This window comes from Pinus tabuliformis, chromosome J (genome assembly GCF_031772625.1).
Source record: "Pinus tabuliformis cultivar Carrire ecotype Pingquan chromosome J, CPIR1, whole genome shotgun sequence".
NCBI classification, from domain to species: domain Eukaryota; kingdom Viridiplantae; phylum Streptophyta; class Pinopsida; order Pinales; family Pinaceae; genus Pinus; species Pinus tabuliformis.
Genome location: NC_142295.1, coordinates 418,968,195 through 418,986,413, shown reverse-complemented (window position 1 = coordinate 418,986,413; position 18,219 = coordinate 418,968,195). Strand labels below are relative to the sequence as shown.

The window sequence follows — 18,219 nt, the reverse complement described above, 5'->3', positions numbered from 1 at the left end:
TTTTAGGCCTCAAATTTTGTAGGGAGGCTTGGGCACATGTATTCCGAAGAACCCAAAAAGCATTTTGGGGAATTCCACCCAGAGACAATTTTATTAAAATAATTAATATTTTTTAATGGGACCCTAAGTCTAAACTTAGGAAGTTAAAAATATTAATGGGTATTAATCTAATTGTGGGTGTAACTTTTAGAAGAAGACGAGGATCAAGCTAAAATGATCTTAGTCATTGATTAACTTTTAATCTGGGTATTTGAATGTCAACGAAAAGATTATTCAAGGGAGCTTGAGGGTCATTTGGAAGACACATCGAAAGATCAAGAGATCGAATTTTTGAAGTGAGAAGTTCTCAGGAGGAAGTTTTGTTCGAGGAGATTTCTCGCAGTTGAGGGGCGAGGATAACATCCAGAGAGAGAGAGATTTTCTCATCCGGAGAATCATCAACAAAGAGAGGTAGAGAGTGATCCAGCAGCTCTCACGCAGAGGCTGACGTAGGGCCATGAAGGGCCATGCAGAGGGTGAGAGAGAATCCGAAATTTTGTTGGGCAGAGTCAGTTTCAGAAGCCGGGAGCCAGGGTGTGAGACCGGGAGGCTGAGAGCAGTGACTTCAGGCAGCAAATTGATTAGTAGGCTGGGTGACACAGTGCCTAGAGGAGTTGACGCAGGGACTGTGTGAGGACTGCGCGGAGACAGCATAGGGCCTGCCAGAGGCACCTCATCCAATGATCAAATCAGTCGAGATTTTTCTCAGTGATTGTGTGAGGTAATCTCACAAATCTTTCTGTCAGTATTTCTCTCTGTAACTGAATAATCCGTGAGGTATTCAGAGATGTATTTAGAAATTGCTACTTCATAATAATAATAAACCCTCAGAGCTGCTGCACTGATTTTCCCGCATTGGGTTTTTCCGGGGACATTTGTCCAAAAATAATGGTGTCTATTGTGTTGTATTTTCTTTCTTGCTCAGTCTCTTGTTTCTACATAATATTTAATTAAGTGAAGGCTGCAGTGTATGTATTACGATATTTGCCATAGGAAACTGCAAGTAATTTGTTTAAAGGAATTTAACAAATAGGAGTAATATCATCAGTTGCTACATTTGGGATTTCGGTTGAGGAAATTTCACATGGTATTGGAGTTGTAGGTGAAGCAAGAAGCGCAGAGTCGGTAGATCCAACGCTGAACAAAAGAGGGAGTTCGAAAAAGCTGCAGGAGGCAGCAATTCAAAACCCCAAAGGGTTTCCGTAGTTCTTAGCCGAAAGGCTGAAATTTCGAGGCAGTCTCTCTCTGAGTGAGTCGACGGAGATAAAAACTCCCAGTTCAAATTTTCCCGTGGTAGAGGGAGTAGAACAGAAGCCTCAACATGAGGAGCGCTGGTGGGACACAAATTTTTTTGTAGGCAATTTGTTGGGAAGAAAATCGTTAGAAGAAAGAGGAGAAGCACGGTTGAGGGAATTTCTTCCTTAGAGAATTCCTAGCCAAGGAATACAACTCTCTAGAGCTGAGCAACAACAAGGGGCAGCAGTTTTACTAGCTCCAGCAGGGAGTGCGTAGGCTATCCCAACAACATCACAGAGGAGAGAGGAGGCTATTCGACATTTCTATTTGGCAGAGATGGAAGTCGCATCTCCAGGAGGGAGGTGGGGAGATTTGGAGTTGTAGTTCGAAAGAGCTACAGATGGGTAGGATCCTTGAGGAGCCCACCTCTTGGATCAATTCCTTGCTACGGGAGCCCAGATCAGAGGTAGCAGGATGGACTAGTGTTGGATGATGCCGAGGAGTGTCGGAAAGACAGTTGCAGTGGCTAGGAGCGCCAGAGACTAAACAACGCAGCGCAAAGTTGGCAACAATGCATATGCCACAAATCAGAGGTGAGCAGCAGCGCAGTAGATTCAGAGGGTCAACGCAGAGACTAACAGCAGTCAGGCTCCAACATTCACGTGGTATCATACTGAACACAATTAGTTTAGTAATTTTGGATGTTTTTCCGTTGTTGATGGAGTCGCAGTAACAGTTTGCAGTGCAGTAGGAGTTGGCAGTGGCAGTGGCAGTGCTAGCATCAACACAAATGCAACACTTGAGAGGGAGTTGTAGTACAGATGCAGTGTTGACAGTGGCAGTGTCAGCAGCAGTACAGTTGTAGCAAATAATGAAGCATGACCCATATTAGAACCCGTGTTTAAGACCTGAACTTGGTGGGTACCTTATAGAACCCTTCTACCCGTATAAGACCCACGAGTATTCTATAGGACTCATATAGAACCCGTCGAGCCTCAAAAGGCACAAAATGTTTAGTTTTTTTTTTTTTTGGAAATGAGGTGGAGGGAAAGGGAAATTGGAGGGAAGAAATTGCTTTATAAGCACCTCTCTCCCTTCCATTTGTCATTCACTTATCATTTGAGTGTTTGGCTAATTTGTATAAGTGTTGAGTGACTCCATTGCACAGTAAAGGAGCTCTTCGAGGAGGCTAAACTTCAGGTAGGCTTCATGAACCTTGTTTGAATGTTTTCCATGTAATTTTTTTGTATTCAATTTAGGTTTTTTTTTTTTTTTTGGTTTTTGTTATGTTTGGTCCTGTGGCTGACTTTCTCAGCGACACAGGGCCGTTGTGTGGTTAAGAAACTCAGTCAAAAGGCCAAAAAAATTTGCAAATTCAAAAAAATTCAAAACCAAAAAAAAAGATAAAAAAATTCTTCCAGATTTTGTGACCATGCCACCAAAAGGTTCTAGAAAGTCTCGTGATCTGGCATGGGTACATGGTCAACAAATCATTGCCGGTAATGACCACCATGTCAAGTGCACTTATTGCAATGCCACAATGCATGTAGGCAGAAACAGACTAAAATACCACCTACCCAGAATTCCTGGGAATGGCGTGGGATGTTGTCAAAATTTCCTTGATGAAGTCACTACTGAAATGATAGCTGCTTTGGAATCCATTAAAGAAGAAAGTTCTACGAGGGAAAAAAGGAAGGGATGAGATTGTTGGGATAGGTAGATCTTCATCTCAGAGTGAAACACAGATTCAAAGTCCAGGTATTGATAACTCCTCCTCAAGTGTTGTGGCAAATAGGAGTATAACCTCTTCTTTCTTCAGTGCTCGTACAACTCCAAGATCTCAACCAACCTTGGATAGTTTTAATGAAAAAAAGAGGAAGGAGGCAGATATGGCATTGAGGAGGTTTTGGTACCATAACAATATTTCATTCAACTATGCAAAGTCTTATTTTTTTCAGCCCATTGTGGATGCCATTGCAAGTGCTGGCCCTGGATACAAAGCCCCATCTTATAATGCACTTAGGGGGAAAGAGCTAGATGAGGAGCTTGAGTGTGTCAAGGAACAATTGGAAGCATTAAAAGCTCATGGAAATTTATAGGTTCTACAATTATGTCTGATGGGTGGACAGATCAGAGGGGTAGAACAATAATAAATTTTGTTGTAGCTTGCCCTAAAGGAACCATGTTCCTAAAATCCATTGATGCATTTGCAAATGTAAAATATGCACATTTGATTTTTTCATTGTTGGTTGATGTGGTGGAGGAAGTTGGGGTTACAAATGTTGTCCAAGGAATCACAGACAATGCAACAAATTATGTGGCAGCTAGAAGGTTGCTTTGAGCCAAATATCCCACCATTTTTTGGACTCCATGCGCTGCCCATTGCATAGACTTGATGCTAGAGGACATTGGGAAGTTAGAGTGGGTTCAAGATGTTGTGCAAGAATGCAAGCAAATTACCAAGTATATTTATAATCATGCTTGGGTGTTGAACCTTATGAGGGAATTCACACAGTGTGATCTTAGTCACCCAGTTGTCACACTGTTTGCTACAAACTTTCTTTCCCTCCAAAGCCTTTTATATGAGTACCAAGTTTCGAGAAGAATGTTTTGTAGCCAACGATGGGTATTTTGGAAAGATAACACAAAACCAGAAGCATTGTCTGTGAAAGCATCTGTATTTGGTGATAGTTTGTGGAACAAAGTCATTGAGATTGTCAGCTTCACTGAGCCCCTTGTGAAAGTCTTGAGATTGATGGATGGAGAGAAACTTGCAATGGGATATATTTATGAGGGCATGGACAGGGCCAAAGATGCCATCAAGAATTTCTATAAGGGAAATGAATCTAAATATTTCCTATATGGCAAATTATTGATTCCAGGTGGGATAGGTAACTACATTCACCATTACATGTAGCAGGAGCATATCTCAATTCAAGCTTATTATATAATGATGGGTCTAGCATTCAAAGAGATCCCGAGGTGATGAGAGGTGTCATGATATGCATTGAGAAGATGTTCCTGAATCAAGATAATCAAGACAAAATCAACATACAATGCGATATGTACAAGGAAGCATCTGGCATGTTTGGATTCAGTTCTAGCCAATGTCTCAAGGACAAGAAAATGCCTTGTAAGTGAAAATTGTTAGAACCAATGTTGCACGAAGCGGGAGCGAAGCGGAAGCGCGGAGCGCGGAAGCGTCATTTTCCAAAAATCTAGGGAGCGAAGCGTCCGCGGAAGCGTCTGCTATATATATATATTTTTATATATTTTTTTGCATTTATACTCAAAACAAACATCCCAAATACCAAATTAATTGTAGAAGACATGAAAACATGCATATTTTTGCATAAATCAAGATAGATATGGCATCCATGATTCCATTGTAGTTACTAGTATGTACAACAATCATCTATATTCTAGCTATTACAAACATACATCAAATTTTTAAGCATATTATAAAACATAAAACTATAAAAAGTATTAACCCGCGTATATGAAGACCTAGACCTTGCTGTAGCAAAACCGTGAATTGTAGGAGGCTTGAGGAGGAACCTTAAGGCTTAAGCCCCACCAGCAGTACATTGAATACCTAGTAGATCAGCATAGGTGGAAGCATAGTTGGACATAAGATCACAGTGATTTGAAGCAAGGTAAGGGCAACAAACTACATTAGCAAGAATTGCAGACTTTACAAGGAAGTCTCTCAGATCTACTCTCACAGTGTATTGATAATTTGATACTGCACCTCTGGAATAATTGGACGTTCGTTATATGGCTATGCTCTTGCTCCTGGTATGATTTACCAATAGTGTCATATGATCATTGGCATATGCTTCAGTATGATTCTTTGCATTATGACATTTGTTCATGACATCAATTCAATATGGACATGTCACTTGCTTCAGTCATATATATGTTATCGTTTCTCATATAGATCAATATTGGTATGGCTTCCCAATATTGGCAATGATGGGTATAAACCTATAAGCAGAGACTTCTTCATTCTTATATGCACTTAGCATTATGTATGGATATCACTGCTCAAATAGCTTGAGTATGGTATTGCTATGTTCTAATTACAGCAGTATATGAATATATAGAAGTGCATCCATCAGTTCAGTAGATGACTGCGCTTCCGGTTGCGCCACGCAATCCGCCCTTTTTCAATGTATATTCATTGAGTTGACATTGTATTCAGAGCAGTAAGACCGTATATTCAGGCTACAATGCTCAAGTTATATGGTATTAGGAATCCTATATGAGAATGATGTCATATTGGTGGGTTGCGTCCAGGTTGCGTCCAGGTTGCGTCCAGGTTGCGTGCAGGTTGCGTGCAGGTTGCGTCCAGGTTGCGCGATTCCGGGGGGCCGCAACCTCAAATGGCAGGAATCGTTTTTTTAACCCGGAATCGCGCCACCTCAAAAACGGAATCGCGCTTCCAGTGTGGATTCCGGGACGCTTCGCTCCGATCCGCGATTCTGGGTTTGGATCCGGCGGGGGGGGGGCGATTCCTGCAACACTGGTTAGAACTTAGCTTGTAATTTTGCTAGTTCTCTTTTATATGTTTGCCATTGCAAACTGATGATATTTGTTGTTATTTTTTTACAACTCATTGGTTGATAGATTGTGGCACTGAGGCACCACAATTACAAGAATTCACCATCAGAGTTCTAAGTCAACCTTGCAGTGCTTCTTCTTGTGAGTGAAATTGGTCAGTGTTTGAGCACATCCACAGCAAAAAGAAACAGGTTGGAGCATGAGAGGTTGGAGAAGTTGGTTTTCATCTACTACAATCTTTGAATGCTCACAAAACAAGTGTAACCAAAGAATATAGATCCAATTTTATTGGATACTATTGATTTAGAGTCTGATTGAGTTGTGGAGGAGTCCCATGATTTGAGTTGGCTTGATGAAGACACTGAGAATCTCTCTAGTTTTCCATCTCAAATGGAGACTCCAAATACACTTGCGTCACAGTTGCTTCAGCCTTCCGATGTTAGCACTAACTCCATGAGGGCTTATTGTAAGCGTAGTCGTCCATGAGTGATGAGACTCAAGATTTTTATGAACTTACGAGACAATCATTTATCATTTATGACATATGTATTTGAATTTTGAACTTGCTGACATTTTTTATTTTAATTATGGAATCATGAGTCCTTTTCTTATTCAGTATCTAAATGTTTTGCTTACAAAAATCGAATATGTTATGTTGTAATTTTATAGATATGAGATGATGTTATGAATTATTGCATATATTGTGGTTTTTATAAGGATTGGAATTGTCATTAGTTTTTTTTTTGTGCTTAAAATTTACCATATTTTAACGTTTTTGTGTATTTTGACGAGTCTTATAAGGGTCATTCCCGAGTCCTATATGAGTCAATGAGTCAATGTTGTGACGAGTCTTATACGAGTACGAGTCGTGCAACATTGGCAGCAAGAACTCAGAAGTTGGTGGACAACATGTAAGACATTAGCAACACAGAGGACGATGCTTTAGAGTCAAAGCAGTATGCAACAACGTACATTGCTAGAGCACATTCCTCGCTAAGAGGGAGTGTTGATTTGGGGTAGCATCGGATGTGCTCTAGGACTCAAATTTTTCAGGGAGGCTTGGGCACATGTATTCCAAAGAACCCAGAAAGCATTTTGGGAAATTCCACCCAAAAACAATTTTATTAAAATAATTAATATTTTTTAATGGGACCCTAAGTCTAAACTTAGGAAATTAAAAATATTAATGAGTATTAATCTAATTGTGGGTGTAACTTCTAGAAGAAGACGAGGATCAAGCTAAAATGATCTTAGCCATTGATTAGCTTTTAATCTGGGCCATTGAATGTCAATGAGAAGATTATTTAAGGGAGCTTGAGGGTCATTTGGAAGACACACCAAGAGATCAAGAGATCGAATTTTTAAAGTGAGAAGTTCTCAGGAGGAAGTTCTGATTGAGGAGATTTCTTACAGTTGAGGGGCAGGGATAGCATCCGGAGAGGGATAGAGAGAGATTTTCTCAGTCGGAGAATCATTAGCAGAGAGAGGCAGAGAGTGATCCAACAGCTCTCACGCAGAGGCTGACGCAGGGCCATGAAGGGCCACGCAGAGGGTGAGAGGGAGTCCAAAATTTTGCTAGGTAGAGTCAGTTTTAGAAGTTGGGAGTTGGGGTGTGAGACTGAGAGCTTGAGAGCAGTGACTCTGGGCAACAAATCGATCAGTAGGCTGGGTGACGCAGTGCCTAGAGGAGTTGACGCAGGGACTGCGTGAGGACTGTGCAGAGATAGCGTAGGGCTTGCCAGAGGCGCCTCATACCAAATTAGCTAGAATTTTTCTCAGTGATTGTGTGAGGTAATCTCACAAATCTTTCTGCCAATATTTCTCTCTGTAATTAAATAACCTGTGAGGTATTCAGAGATGTATTTAGAATTTTCTACTTCATAATAATAATAAACCCTTAGAGCTGTTGCACTAGTTTTCCCGCATTGGGTTTTTCCAGGGACATTTGTCCAAAAATAACGGTGTTTATTGTGTTGTATTTTCTTTCTTGCTCAGTCTCTTTTTTTCGCATAATATTTAATTAATTGAAGGTTGCAGCGTATGTATTATGATATTTGCCAAAGGATTCCGGTTGAGGAATTTTCATAGACCAATCTCATCCTCATCCTCCTTGTCGGTGTCGTAAATGGGAGCACTATCAAATTGAGTACCAACAACTTCCCATTTCTCCCTTTCAATGTGGAAGTAATCTTCAATGTCATCTTTCAAGGGGTTAATGGGGTTAGCTTCCTCAAGGTTCTCAAAAGCATAATCATTAGAAGTAATATCCTTGAGAAAGGTAAGGTTGGTCTCAATTTCACCTTCCATAGACTCATTCTTCCCAGCATGTGTGTTCTCAAAATCATCCTTCTCACCATGCGGACCTAACGAGTCTTCCTGCTCATTACTTAGATTCTCAATGTCTTGATGATGCCCGATGAGGGCTTCCTCTTGGATGCTTAATGTAAGGTATACTTGAAAGTGACTAAGAAAGCAATCAACGAACTCCTCAGATGAGATGCTCTTGGGTTCATGATCATGCAGCGATGAGTTGTGACCACCGAGAGATCCCATGAACAATAACATTAGGACATCTTGGGGAATCACTTCTTCCTTTGAAGTATATGCATTGAGTCTTTCTACATGGTCAATTGTGGAGAGTGGATCACCATCAAACACGGGCACCCCATGTAGCATCCTTCCCACGACATGATTAGGGTGCCCAGGGATGCTAGCAATGTCCAAAGTGGGAAATTTATCAAAGAAAGACAACCTGTTTGAGATATGCATGAAAAATATGTAGAAGTCGCTAGGGTGAATTTAAAGATGCCTAGAAAAATGTTTGCTTCATCCTACAAGAATCAACCTTAAAGTTCAATGAAGAACTAGGGCTTTGTTCTTCCAATGGAGTCGCCAAAAATCTTATGTCAATATGTGATATGGGGAGCAAAACACACGTTTCATGTCCCTGGAAACGACGACAAAATGTTACCACTCAAACTAGCAGGGGACCTAAAGGGGATTCCTAAAGGGAAAATGCTAGGTCGAGGGCAACAAATGGAAACTTAGCCCACTGTCACCTCAACTAAGGCTCTCTTCTATTAACGAACTTTCACCGATGGGAGGAGATCCGGTATATTATGGAGTCACCGATGAAGGATAAATCAATGAATGGATATAAGTGACCCAAATAATCCCTTTCCCCGAAAAGCTTGAAGGATGGAGCTTGCTTGCTTTCTAAGCAAGGCACAATGTCTTCTAGGGAGAAAGGAGGATTTGAGGGTTAGGTTTATGGAATATGACTTGTGAAGAAGTTTCCCAATCCCTAAAATCCTTGTTGAAATTGGTATCAGGGATGGTTCTTAAAGAATTGTCTTTTCAAAGGAACGGGACCACACGGGACAAAGTGGACCCAGTTTAGGGTAGGAGGAAAAAGTATGGCTACCAATGATGTTCTTACCTTAGACTAGATAGGGGAAAGGATCAAAGAAAGAATTTTCACTTGAAGGTGTTGAATTGATCCTATAAGGTACCAGCGTTCGGGATGCTAGGGCAAAGTTTGATCTCGGAGCTAGGGCTTGGCTTTTCTTCCGGTTCCACTATCAGAATGGATTCAAAATTGGAGGAGGTATTGAGGCGACACCAACGCAAAAGACCCTAGGAGATCGAACTTTTTGGAGGGATAGTTTGTCGATAAAATGATGCCCTAGGTGACCCAACTTGGCTAGACTTGGGAAAAGGTGAAAAAGATGTGATTTTAGGTGACCACCTCTTGGTAGATCAGTGCCTTAGTCTTGAGAGAATGGTTTCTATGATGAATATGAGTGAGGGTCTTTGATTCTTGATCAAGGAGGCCTCAAGACTACTTCGCTAACCTTCTAGATCAATGACAAACAATCTTGCAGCTTTTATACTTCGATGTGTAAAGGAGATGGCTTATCAAGGTCAATTCGTTGATAGAATTACCCCTAGAAGATTACGTTCACATTACATGGTCCATACATTGAGAGATTCTATGATAGAGACACAATTCCACAATTTAAAGCAGTAAATAGATGCAATAATTAGCCCTAAAAATAGCGAAAATCCCAGTCCAATGTATATGAAAAAGTAAAACAAGAAAAACATGAAAATCATGTAACAAAATGTATCCAACCATCCAAAATTGACAAAAGAGAAGCTCCAAGATAAAATAGACCAAAATTCACACATCAAAATTCATCCATAAAGCTCCAATTCATCCTCTAGAAAAAGTGTGAAATTCTCAAGAGAGAGAAAAGATCCAATCCAAAGTGATGATGAGAAAATGAACTCATCTCACTTGTATCTATACACTAATGAGGAGTTCTAATTAGCCTCCTTGGTCTACATAAGCCCCAAAAAATAAAATAATGTTCTAATAATCTAACTTTTGGTGAGAAGCCCACCAAACTAGCTCACAAATGATAGAATAAGCCTCTCAAGAGGTCAAATAATAATCTATGCATGTCGTAAGGTCCTTTAAGAGGCCTAATGAGGTACATGGATGCCATAATGAAGAGTAGGACCCTCAAAAGTGATGGGCAAGGGGTTGGCCCCTTGTTCTCCAAACAATAAACCTATGGTGCTCCCAATGGGTGTGGGGGCACAATAATAACCTCATGGGTCTCCAAATGAGTCGTGGATGCTTGTAGATCGTTTGTAACGGCTCTGATGATGGTGTAGGAGATGCCACATCATCCTACAAGTTCTGTGTCAGTTGCCAAGTGCATAGTACATCTCTGGGGCCGGTTAGGCAAAGGTGAACCAGGTGCACCATCCTCGTCCAATGGGAGTATCTCGAGCATCTATGATCATCCTCGAGGATCCATGGAGTGTTGTCTACTATTGTGGAGGCCCATGGCTCTCAACACACACCTTACATGTACCAATGTAGCCCTCTGTAGGATTAGGACCCCGTATAGGGAGACCAAACCCAAGATGGAGACCATTTGCAATCCTGCATAAGATCCAATGCATCCCCTAGTCTTCTAGTACAACAAATCATTAGAGAAATCGAGTAAATGAGCTTGCCAACCATGGACCACAGGTGGAGACTTCATAATTCCCTACCCTTCCATAATGGGCTTTGGGATGTGCCAATGTCTCCTAAACTCCAAATGGGGTTAACCAAGTATCCTATTAGGTGATTTCTACTTCTAAAGGGGATAATATGTTCAAGTTACACCCTTCAAAAGGTTGTGGCATGTGACAAATAAGTGAATGAAGTAGGGGATGGGAAGGGGCAACCTTGGGCCACATTTTGGGGTACAAGGGTAGCTAATAAAAGGGAAGCCCACACTTGGGTTTATAATGTATAGGAGAGAGCAATCGTGGTACATGAGGTGCCCGGACCTTGATTTTTCCACCCTTCTTTATATGCCTTTTGCCTTTTTATGTTTTTATTTGATTAACTGTTCGGGGCTCAAGAGGGAAGAGCATGATGCATAAGATATAGCAGTGAATACCCCTTTTTAAGGCATGGTGGTTCATTGCCCGCCAGGGGTTGGGACAACCATGGGTTCCTATATGATGAAGGAGGCTCATAGAACCTGTAGGAATCAGGGTGATGGCCATGATGAGGGGGTAGAGCTCATGTATTGGCTTTTTCCCATGTGTTAAATGTGTTTGTTCTGACCATCTTTTGCATTTTGTGGTACATTTTCTTGTTGAATGTGGCCAAATGTGCTTTGTATTTCTTTTTAGCTGCATCAACCTCCCGGGCATCCTTCCAGGCCTAACCTAAGGTGTGCGTGAGGGGAAGGGGCAAGCTAACCGTTTGTGGACCCAGTGGAGGAATGTGGACCTAGGTGGGAGAAATGATGAATGGGGTAGTAGTGAGTGGAAAGAGGGTAATAGTGAGTTGAAAGAGGGTAATATAAGTGGATAAGGGAGTGGGACCACACAACCAAAATCAGGGTTTCCCGTGAAATACCATCCCTAAAGCCAAATGGTCAGTAAAAGAGATCCCACGGGACTAGAATGCAAGGTTAATATCCACAAGGGGTATAGGGGACAAGGGCACAAACCTAACCCATTATTTCTACCGAATCCCCCCATTAATCCATGCCCAAAAGTATCCATGATAAGCAAACTACAATACTCAATTACCAAATGACAAGGCATACCTTTAGGTTCAGGAGGCCCACCTTCAAACATATGATCATGGCAGATGGGCGAGGAACTACATGGCTGGCTCAAGTGGCGAAGAAATTGCACAATGAGCTAGCTGGTGGCTGCAAGGGGCTGTTGGCTGTCGGTTGAGGACCATCTTGGAGAAAAAAATCTCCTAGGGATATCACCCACAAAATGGTGGGTAACATCCCAAGAGCGAAGGTGTCCTCATACTCTTTGGGCTAACAAAACTGTAAATTTTTGTATATGTTCTAACCCTTTTTGGACATTAATCACTTTCCTCTTGTATATATTTGGATCTCCTTTGTTTTCTTGTGCAAATCTGAAGGACGATCAAGGTTTGGGCTTGGAGACTTTGCTTAAGTGCTTTGCAACTGAATGCTGGAAGATTCAAGAAGACAAATAATTTTTGGAAGCTAAACCTACCCTAGTTCGTGTATCAATCCATCTCTTTTAGCTCTCTCCCTTTCGCAGTTCCTCTCGGAGGTTAGACAACTAGGGTTTTGGGTCAATTTTTGAAGGATTTATCATTTGGAGCTTTGAGAAATCGTTGGTCTATAATTTTAAGGCCCTTTTCCCTTTGGTCGTGAGCATATAGGAGGGTTCTTCCTCCTCTTTTGCGCATATGTTGCTCCTAGATCTTTAATGTCTAGCCTTTTGAGTGAATTTCATTGGAAGAGATAGCGAGTTCCCTTTTGGGGATCCTTCTCATTTGTAAATTTCATCATAAATAATTGCAAATAATTTCCATTTCTATCTTGAGGAAAGGGTTTTTTTCTACTTAGAGCTTTGTCTTGTAAACCCACCTCTAGATCTAAAGCCCTCATTCTTGTCTAAGAGGGTTTCACTTTGTAATAATAATAAAATAAATCTTTTTTTGAGGGAGCTTGAGGTTTTTCCCCTTGATATCCTGTCTCCTCATTTTGGGAGGATGATCTCTTTCATGGTAGTGACTAACTTGTTCATCTTACATTTGTTAGATTATTTCATTTTCTTGCCTATTTCACCATCAAATTTTAGATCTAACCTCTAGCTTTCATTTTGTAAGTATTTTTCATCACTCTCCATTCACTTGGACTGATTTTCTTTTTCTTTCATTGAATTAGTTTCTTTTGCTACTTGATCTAATTCGTATTTGTAGTCTCTTGATCTAATTATCATTTGCCTCATTGAGTAATTCACTTGCTTCATTGATCATTAGCATAAGCTAATATCACATTGATATCATAATTCGTAATTGCAAATTTGATCATTAAAGTGGAATGGTATTTGCAAATTGATATTCATAAGACATTTCACATTTGAAGCATTTTATTTTAATTGTCAAATCTCACTTGAAGCAATTGTATTAACTTAGTATCTAATTTGCATTTTAGATCACTAAAATTTACCTCCAAGCATAAGCTTGGTTGATAAATATATAGGATAACCTTCGTCAACTGTAATTCAATCTCCCTAAATTTGAGTTTGGAGCAAAGGTTAAAATGTGTGACCTTGCAATTCTCTTGTGGTCGATTCCTTTGTAGGAATGAAGGCATGCAGGTTGTACTGAAGTCTATTGCAAGGGTTGTATCATTAATGAGGCCATTGCCTCCTCATCCTAGCCTTCTTACAACAACCTTAGTGCTTACCAAGTTGAAGGAATTGAGGGGAAGTTTCACCTTAGATTAGGCGTTAAATTAAAATTTACCAAGACCACTTTGTTTCACACACTCACATACACCATTAGGGGAATTTTGGGTCTAAAATGGGCCTCCTAAGAAAAATGTACAACCAAAATAAACTATATAAGAACCAATAGGATTCAATACGAGGATGTCAACCATGGAGGATGATTCACAATTTTTGGAGTAAAAAAGTAAAAAATATTTAAAAATAATAAAATAATAAAACTACTTTTTCAACTTATCTCCCTAAGGTTTTACTCAAATTTCAAGGGGAAACACTCGTTGGATGCAGGATTTGATTCCTCATCAAAGGAGTACCCATGTTGCATGCTTTCGATGGACCCTGCTACACGAAAAAAGAGAAATACATGAAAAAAGAAAAATGAGAAATACATAACAAAACGTGATTCCAATCATGTTTTGTCATGTATTTCTCATTTTTCTTTTGTCATGTATTTCTCATTTTTCGTGTAGCAGGGTCCATCGAAAGCATGCAACGTGGGTACTCCTTTGATGAGGAATCAAATCCTGCATCCAACGAGTGTTTCCCCTCTAAATTTGAGTAAAACCTTAAGGAGATAAGTTGAAAATACGAGTTGAAAAAATAGTTTTTTCTTTTTTCCCTCTAAAATTTGATGATATAATTTAATTTAATTTTATTATTTCCACTATTATTTTATAATTTCCTTAGGAAGCCCATTTTAGACCTCAAAATTCCCCTAAAGCTTTGATTTGCTTTTCACACACTTGATTATTTTACAATTTATATTGTGAGCTCATCATTTACTTGCAAGCATTTCATATGCTTGTACTTGTTTATCTCATTTCAAGTGCTCATTGCTAATTGTCCTTTTAAATGTTATATCATAATTGAGCATCATTCCTTTAAGTACAAATTTTACTCTCTTGCAAGTTTTATTCCATCTTTTTGCTTATATCTCAAATTCGTATATAATCCATTTTGGTTTTATTAGAATATATTAGAATATTCCTATTTAGCATTTAATGCTCATTCCTTTTAGCTGTTGCTATTTATATTCTTTTAGCAGTTTCTTTGATGAAACTGAGTGTTTCTATATTCTACATAGAAACCTGATGTTTCTATTATTGTAAATATCTCTGTATTATGATTGAGCTGTTTGCTCATTCGAAATTAATTCATTCAACATTCTTTTATGGTATCAGAGCAAGGTTAAGAGATTTCTTGAACAGTAATTCTCTCTGCATCGTAATCTCTTGAGTCCTTTCTAAGGTCGAGCCCTCTGTAAGCCAGGCAGCCTTCACTGAGTCTTAGCCTCGGCTTTGCTCGCTGTGATAAAAGCTTACAGTCGTCCATCTCGATACAGAAATGGATTCTTCCCTTGCATGATCATTTTATTAAGGAAATAACTTTGTGGCGGTGACTGTTTTCGTGGGAGCGGAATTTTTTTTGGCTGGCCAGTTTGCTTGGAATCGTGAATCCGGCTATCTTCTTCTTCGCCTGGCGGCTACTCGACCACAACGTGGAATTCCTCAGCAATCGTGATCCAGGTGTTTTCTCTCAAAACTCATTTGTTTTTTTGAAAGTCGGAGTCGTGGTTTGAAAATTCGATCTGCGGGCAAATTCGTGGTTTTATTTTCAAACGCTGTCAAACCCGTGGATATCTGTGGATACGCGTGTAATTTCAAACCCGTGGATATACATTTGAAACCCGTGGATACACATTTGAAACCTGTGGATATATATTTCAAACCCGTGGATACATATTTGAAACCCGTGGTTCATATATACATTTGAAACCCGTGGATATATATTTCAGACCCGTGGATACATATTTGAAACCCGTGGTTCATTGTATTTCAAGCGTTATATTTCTGATATATTTCAAACCCGTGTATATTTCAAACGCTGATATATTTCAGTCATACGCGTGTGTTATCAAACCCGTGTATATATATAAAGCGTATACACCTGTGGAACTATACCTCTGAGACGTATATAGCTGAGACGTATACAGCTGAGACGTGACGTGAAGCTTTGATAGCTCACGTGGGCCAATTTGTTTAGATCTTCGTATTTGCTTTATCAGCGTTCCCAATCCGTGGTGTTTGCCGGCAGTGTGTTACCAATCAGCAGAAAAGTGAAGCTGAGACAGCACACGTGGGTCCATTTTTCAATCTTCATATTTGCTGTATTTGTGGTTCTGGTTGCCGGCAGTGTGTTACCAATCAGCGGAATTTTTTTTCCTTGTGATCCTGACAGCCTCCATTACAAACTCAGACCTGTGACATCTGTTTATTGCATCAGTATACACTTGTGGTAGACTTGCATTCTCCTGTGGGAAACTGTATTCTCAGAACTGTATTTTGTGCTAGCAGTATTTCTATTGTTTTAGACTGGAGAGATATTTTTGCTGGGTAAAAAAATTTTTTTTTTAGCAGGACAAAGTCTGTTCTTTAATTTACACCAGGATAAACAGGCAGCTACATTGTTCTTGTGTGTCAGACTTCTGTATTTTCTTTGGGAAAATGGCCACACTTACCAATCTGATGTTAGAAGGAAATCAACGCTTTAATGGCAGCAACTATAACATTTGGAAACAAAGAATGTTGACCATTTTTGAGTACAGGCGTCTTGATCAACTCATTTTGGGCAAAGAGCTTCGTCCCGGTACAGCCGGGACCGATCAAGATAAATTTGATGATCGAAATCGAGAGGCTGTTATGCTTCTCAAGCTCTCTGTCGCTGATGATCAGTTACCACAGATCCCTTCTGGCAAGACAGCTGTTGAAATCTGGCAACAGTTGAAAGAACTGCATGAGACATCTGATAAAAGCAGAGCTTTTTTTCTCAAAAATCAGTTGTTCTCCATCATGATGGACGAACATATGTCTTTACAGGAACATCTCAACAAAATTAAAGACATTCGAGATCAGCTCGAAGCCATTGGTCGGACCATGGAGGAGGAAGATATGGTAGTCATTACTTTGAAAAGTCTACCGAAATCTTATGAACACTTCATTGAAACGCTCAACATTACCACCACAAATGTTGATCTGAAGTTTCCAGATTTATGTACCAAACTTCTGCAGCAGGATCAGTGGAAACAGCAGTTTGGTAGTAGTGCTTCATCAGTGTCCTCGGAAAATGCATTTTCTGCAAAATATCAGTCCTCTCAGTCCTTTCAGCAGAAAGGCTCCTCTCAGCCTTTTGATCCTGCTCGGAAGAAAAGTGTGCAGTGTAATTACTGTCACAGGTTCGGTCACATGAAGAGAGATTGCCGACAGAGGATTGCTTCTGAACAGAGGAAACAGGGAGGGCCACATCATACAGCAAATGTTGCAGAACATTCTGAGCAAACAGAGTCTGCCTTTTATGCCTTTATGGCTAAAAGGTCTTCAGATCATGTTCCTTCCTCTGCATGGTACATTGATTCTGGCGCATCACGTCATTTTTCTCACAGGCGTGACTGGTTTATTGACTTCTCACCTTTCAGTGATTCCGTGGTATTTGGCGGAGGTGAAAAGTACACAGTAGCTGGCAGAGGTACAGTTCAAATTCAGTCTGGTGGGCGCACACTTATATTTCTGAATGTATACTATGTTCCTGGTATGGAAATTAATCTGCTATCTGTCAGCCAGATTATGAGGAATTCTCCTCAACTTGATGTAGTGTTCAGTACCCACAAGTGCTCCATTATTGACAGGGAGTCTAGTTTAACAGTTGCTGTTGGCCTAGAAGATCATGGTTTATACAGGCTACTTGACACCGGTGACTCTCCAGAAGTGGCTCTAGCAGCACGTATTTCTCCCATCAGTACTCTATGGCATCAGCGATATGGGCATCTCAATATGCAGTATCTCTCTCAGCTCTCTAGGGAGGGACTTGTGTCTGGATTACCTGATATTCAAACTCAGCAGTTGGGGGTATGCAGCGCCTGTCAAGCGGGAAAGCAACATCGGTCTTCATTCAAAAATGGAGAATCTTGGCGCGCATCTAAGGTACTTCAGTTACTTCATGCTGATATTTGCAGACCTATGAATACAGCTTCTATCACTGCTTGCAAATATTTTTTACTTATTGTAGATGATTTCAGTAGAAAGATGTGGGTATATTTTTTAAAAAATAAATCTGATGTTCTTAGTACCTTTCAGAAGTTTAAAACATTAGTGGAGAAAGAATCTGGTTGTAACATCATGACCCTTAGGACCGACAATGGGGGGGAATTTTGTTCTTCAGCGTTTGCCAACTTCTGTGATATTCATGGCATCAAACGTCAATTAACCACTCCTTACACTCCTCAGCAAAACAGTGTTGTCGAGCATCGCAATCGCACGGTTGTTGAAATGGCTCGTTCCATGCTACAACACAGGAGTGTTCCAAACAAATTCTGGGCTGAAGCAGTATTTACTGCTGTTTATCTTCTTAACAGATCACCCACTCAGGCTGTTACAAGGAAGACTCCTGAAGAGGTTTGGTCTGGCCGAAAGCCTAAGATCGGTCATCTCAAAGTATTTGGCTCAGTTGCATATGTTTGGATTCCAGCTGCTAAGCGATCTAAGTTGGATTCCAAAAGCCAGAAACTCATGATGACAGGGTACA

At 40.2% G+C, this 18,219-nt stretch overlaps 1 protein-coding gene across 1 annotated transcript in view; it reads right to left on the bottom strand.

The window, feature by feature from the left end:
* The window catches only part of LOC149227612 (putative LRR receptor-like serine/threonine-protein kinase At1g56140), an 872,347-nt gene that overhangs the window by 245,270 nt on the left and 608,858 nt on the right, over window positions 1-18,219 (bottom strand). The gene's annotated exons all lie outside the window — the stretch shown is intronic.